Here is a 5,782-nt window from a genome sequence, read left to right as displayed (position 1 = left end):
AACTATGGAAAGAGCCCAGATGTCCATCGACAGATGAATGGATAAAGAAGATGTGGTATATATATAATGGAATTATATATATAATGGAACATTACTCAGCCATCAAAAAGAATGAAGTCTTGCCATTTGCAACAATGTGATTGGAACAAAGGGTATTATGCTAAATGAAATAAGTCAATCAGAGAAAGACAATTATATGCTCTCACTGATATATGGAATTTAAGAAACAAGGCAGAGGATCATAGAGGAAGAGAAGAAAAAATTATACAAGATGAAACCATAGGGGTCGACAAACGTACAGGACTCTTAATCTTAGGAAACAAACTGAGGGTTGCTGGAGGGGAGGTGGGTGAAGGGATGGGGTAACCGGGTGATGGGCACTGGGGAGGGCATGTGATGAAATGAGCACTGGGTGTGCTAGACGATTGATGGATGACAGACCTGCACCCTTAAGCACATAATACGTTATGTTAAATAATTGAATTGGAATAAAAAAATACATAAATAATATAAATTGCTTTGGGGAGGATGCCAATAAATAATAAGATTATATTTCTTGAGCAGCCGCCCACTCATAGCATTGAGACTGACAGGGCAGGTGTGCCAGTCCACGTGGAGGGATTTCAGGGGTTCAAGGAAGAACCCTACCCCATGCTTAAACGTACACACTGAGAAACTTAGTGGGGAAAAAACTGGGAAACTGAGAAAAAAAAAAAAAACACTGAGAAACTGGGAGGAAAAAAATCCCTGGAAGGCTATCTCAGCACCCTCCAGCCACAGACCTTTAAGAGTCCCCAGAATTGAACACGATGGGTTTATTGCCCATCCCAGCGAGGTCTGGAAGAGTCTGGCTGGAGATACAAACTGGAGAGTTTTGAATGCTATTTTTAGGACCTTTAGCTAGCTAAAGGCCACCATCCCGGTCTTTGTACATTTCTTAAGCCTGACACCAGCCTTCTGAGAGCGGGCACCCAGGACTATCTCTCTGGAGGCAGGGTGCCTTGGGGAGCCTCCTTTACCTGTGGGCCTGTGGGTGTACATGGCCCCCAGCCAGAGGTGCGGAGAGGCTGGCCCAGCAACCTTGCCTGCAGCAGAGTCAGCCCGAGTCCACCCCACCCCCTCCCCCCTCCCCTCCTATCTCCCGCGGGAGCGCTTCTTGCTAAATCCTGTCCCCAAATCCTTGTCTCAGGGTCTGCTTCTGGGGAAACGACAGTCAAGACGTTTGACAAGGCTTATTACGAAAAACAACATACTTCTGCCCTTCCCACCTTCACCTCAGGCTCCCTCCAATTTCGTCTTCAGAAGCGAACATTTTATGTTCCTCTTAGCTTTTTTTCTTTTGATATGTTCATTTACATCCCTGAATCACATTTTTACAGTGTCATTGGCTTGTCATCCTGGTGGGCGCTCTGTGGCTTCCCTAGAAAGAACTCTCAGGAAGTATTTAAAAAAATCTTTATTTATTTTAAAAAATCTACCCTCCCACTATATTGTTTGGCTGAGTATAGAATTTCCAAGTCTGAAATGTTTTCTCTTCAGGATTTTGTGGTTTCATTGCCTTCTTGCCTCTAGCATTGTGCTAGAAAAGTCTGAAGACATTTTGACTCCTCATCCTTTGTATATTACGCGTTATCCTTATCTATATCTCTGTATCTCATTTATGAATTGATTTTGTTTTTTCCTCTAGGACTCCGGAAACTTTCAGCATCCTCTCCTTCTCCTTGGTGTCCTGAGATCTCCCAGGGATAGGCAGTGCTGCGTCTTGGTGTGGTCTGTTTGACCGCTGGACCAGGCAGTGGGCTCACGTGTTCTGGAAACTGTGTCCTGCAGTTGGAAGAGTCTGCTTTTAAGATTTTTTAAAAAATTAATTGATTTGATATAGAGACAGAGAATGAGTACAAGCAGAGGGAGTGGGAGAGGGAGAAGCAGGCTCCCGCTGAGCAAGAAGCACAATGAGGGCTCGATCCCAAGACCCTGAGATCATGACCTGAGGCAAAGGCAGACACGTAACCGACTGAGCCACCCAGGTACCCCTCTCCTTAACTGATTCAGTTCCCCTATGTGCCCACCTTTTCTTTTTTTCTTTTCTTTTCTTTTTTTTTTTTTTAAAGATTGTATTTTTTTGATAGAGATCTCAAGTAGGGGGAGAGGCAGGATCCCCCACTGAGCAGAAAGCCAGATGCAGGGCTAGATCCCAGGACCCTGTGATCATGACCTGGGCCAAGGGCAGAGGCTTTCCCACTGAGCCACCCAGGTACCCCTGTGCCCACCTTTTCATTCCTACTTTTCAGTTCTTTGACTTTTTTGTTCTGTTTTCGGGAAGATTTCCCCACATTTATTTTCTAAGCTATCTACTGAGTTTTCTTAATATTCTACACTAACTGTATGTTTTTACATCTTCTGCTATCAAGTTTTGAAATTTTTAAAATTTGTTCTCTGGGTTTGTTTAAAACACACACACACACACACACATACACACACACAATGGCATCTAGTATCTTCTCTTCTCTATTTGAGGATATTAATGATCATAGTTTTGAAATCTTCACCTCCTTGCCTAGATTCTGGTTTCTCCACTCTGCTTTCTCCCTTTTGTGTTGAGCCTTGTCTTCGGTCACAGAATTTCTTCAGCTGCGTGGCGATCCTTGGCGGCCCCCTTCAAATTTCCTTCAAGACCAGTTTCATCCATGTGCCCATGGGTGCTGACTGAGAACTGCACCATGTCACTGGGAACACTGGTGTTTTGAGGGCTGTCCTCTCCAGCTGGTCGTGTGTGCCAGGTTTCTGCAAAAGGTAATGCTTCTGGTTCTACAATCCCAGAAGTTTTGCAGAGGAGGAGACTGGGAATCTCCCTGTTCGTTAGATACATTTTCTCTCTGTCTCCCCTACCTTCCACTGTGCTAGACCCCCATCAATCCAAAGACCTCATGTTTCACCCTCTTCACTGGGAGTAACTCCAAGCTTCTGATGGGAAGAGGCAAGGGGAGACTGCACAGCAAGGAGTGTGTGTGTGTGTGTGTGTGTGTGTGTGTGTGTGTGTGGTGCCTGTACATGCACAGGCATATCAACACTGTACCTGGGGTCTGACCAGGTCTTAAACACACTGTCAGTCAGTTCTGTTTCTTCCAGAAGTAGACGTAATGCCGATGTCAGACTGCCTGGAATTAATTCTAGCTTCTTCTCCACCTCCTAGCTGTGTGGACTTGAGCAAGTTATTTGATACTTCTGTGCCTCCATTTCCTCATCTGAAAAATGGGGACATGGACAGTCCAAATTACTGTGATAAGTACATAAGGACATGAGCGCCCACACGCTGAGGGCTCCCTTTGGGCTTCTTAATAAAGATGGTGGACAAAGTATGAGCATTGACGGCTTGCTTCCGAAACCCTGATAAAAAGACTGAATGGATATGTTCCCCCAAAGCATATTATCCCAGAGGGACAAAAGAACAAGAGACAAGATTGCAGCAGGAAAATTTTGGAGACTGCAAAGCAGAAATTTCGCTGGTAACTGATTCAGCAGAGTCAAGAAGCTGAAGGAGTTCATACGTGGTAAACACTCAGAACTGTAAAATGCAGTGAAACCGTTTTGGAGGCTCTTAGGGTGGGAGAAAAAGACAATGCTGTGGAGATAATGAGATAAATGCCCAGAATTCCTTATAAAAGGACTGGCAGGAGTTGGTACCATCCAGAAATAGGGAGAGGAAGGAATGGGAATGCGGCTGACATTCCTGATGGAAAGCAAGTCTTGAATCACCGAAGTTTGGGGTTTGGGAAAGGGATCATCTTAATACAAAGAGTCAAAGGGAATAAAGTGTATATTAAAAATTGTATGCAGTTTACCAGCATTGCATGTGGCGGGGGAACATCGGGCAGTGCACCCTCGTTTGGAGGCTGATGCCCCAAGGGTCCAGCATTTGGAAGAAAACCCAGGGCATCAGGGACTTGAGAGAGAGGGAGGGACAGGGGGGCTGAAGTTCACCGGTTCAAGCTGTCTGTCCGGTTTTGCTGATACCCCCACCCCAGGGCTTGTCCAGGCTTCGCTAACGCAATTCGCTTCTGGAGCCCCTGTCGCTCCTGAGAAGAAACGGTCCAGAGCCATCTTGTGGTGGCAAAAGGACACACAGGCTTCTGGTGAAAAACTTTATTGGATTTTCTCTCTGCATACTATTGTACCCTTGATTCCTCACATACGGTCGGGCAGCATTTTAAAGTGGTCGGCAAATGTTTACAGCAATCTAGACTTGTCGCGCTAACACATTTACCACAGGTAATTATCTTAACTACCTGATAAAAATGTAATTGGCATGTTGTAATGCTAGCTATTGTCTGAAAGGCTTTGACAGTCACTTTCGTGGGATCCTTGGTTATCTTTATAGGCACATAATCCAATCCAAATTTGATCATTAGTTTGTGATTTGATTAAAGTAAACAGCCAAATTGGGTAATCGTGATGCTGAAAGTTTGGTTATTTGCCTCAATTGCGTGGTTTTGATTTTTATGTCGTGGGAAAATAAGAAACTCCCCCGATTGCTGCCACATGCCAGGCGGCCACTGCTCTGTGCTGAGGATAAACCTAATTTGTCCTAGACGGTACAAGGTGTGGAATATCGGTTTGTCTTCTGGAAGCCTCTGTCCTTTCGTGGGGGACTTTTATCACATTCCAAACACAACTGACACACGCTGACCCCTGAGACGGCACAGAGCACAGCACCAGGCATCGGGGACAGGCTTTCAGAGTGCTCACCACCGAACAGCTGCTGTCTGAGCCTGACCGCTTGTGGCTGCAAGACTTCCCCTGCACCTCTGGGACCGTTACAAACAGCCTGCACCCAGAGGGAGGGTCTCACCCCTGCGTCAGCTGTGACCGCGGATGCCCGTGTGCTCAGGCCCCACATAAGCAAACTGGATACTCATTGTGAGAGACATTTTTAAAAATTTGTTTATTTTTAAAGATTGAGAGAGAGACAGAAAGGGCGGGGGGGGGGCAGAGGGAGAGGATGAGAGAGAGAGAGAGAGAGAGAGAATCCGAAGCAGACTCCCTGCCAAGCTCAGAGCCCCTCACGGGGCTCGATCTCATGACTCTGAGATCAGGACCTGAGCTGAGACTAAGAGTTGGATTCTTCACTGACAGAACCACCCAGTCATCCTGAGAGAAAAAAAAATTTTTTTTTTTTTTAATGTGATGACCAATAAGTTTGTCTCACCTTCTCTATGTGCTTCCTCGGATGGGCAACTTCTCAGCCACTTGCCCAGCGCTGGGAAGAGAACGTCTGGGCCGTGTTTAGGAAAGCCAAGTCTGAGGACCACAAACAATGGAACCATAAGAGCCCCGGCACGGTATAGACGTTTCCAGGCACGGAGGAACCGCCCCAAACCAGACGGGGTGTGATCTGCTAGAAATGACTTTGACCATGCTCTTGAAGCCCACTAAGACAGAATTCAGTTAGATTTTTAAAATCTAGCAGTTTTCTCCATGTCCTTAGGGCAACCTAGAATGTAATTCCTGCTCAACGATGCTCCCCCAGCCCTTACCCCACACCAGCCTGATCTTTGCCCAGCAGACACAGAGGCGCCTGCCTGACCTCAGCCCTTGGCCCTTGGCCCACGGGTGAGCCCGATGACTTCCTGCCGAGGCGTGCCCGCCTTGCCTGCGTGTTAGATCCTGGCTCTGCGGGTCTTATGTTGTTGTCTCATTCTTTCACGACTGCCACGTATCACCCACATCTGCCCAGGGAGGTGCCAAATGCCACAAAGGCAACGGGCGACAAGTGCAGAACAGG

General features: G+C 46.6%; 1 long non-coding RNA gene across 2 annotated transcripts; it reads right to left on the bottom strand.

Annotated features, from left to right (window-relative positions):
- Positions 1 to 1,073: 1,073 nt before the first annotated feature.
- LOC123925022 lies at positions 1,074 to 5,497 on the bottom strand. Of its 2 annotated transcripts, none has more exons than XR_006814892.1 (3): positions 5,207 to 5,497; positions 2,550 to 3,245; positions 1,074 to 1,824 (listed from the first exon to the last, which is right to left on the bottom strand). It is a non-coding gene; the product is annotated as an uncharacterized LOC123925022 (long non-coding RNA). The 2 variants fall into 2 exon arrangements; XR_006814891.1 differs by having other exon boundaries at positions 2,550 to 2,784.
- Positions 5,498 to 5,782: the final 285 nt, after the last annotated feature.

This window comes from Meles meles, chromosome 14 (assembly GCF_922984935.1).
Source record: "Meles meles chromosome 14, mMelMel3.1 paternal haplotype, whole genome shotgun sequence".
In the NCBI taxonomy this organism is placed as follows: Eukaryota; Metazoa; Chordata; class Mammalia; order Carnivora; family Mustelidae; genus Meles; species Meles meles.
Note: the sequence above shows the minus strand (reverse complement) of the source record. Positions and strands in the feature narration are given on the sequence as shown.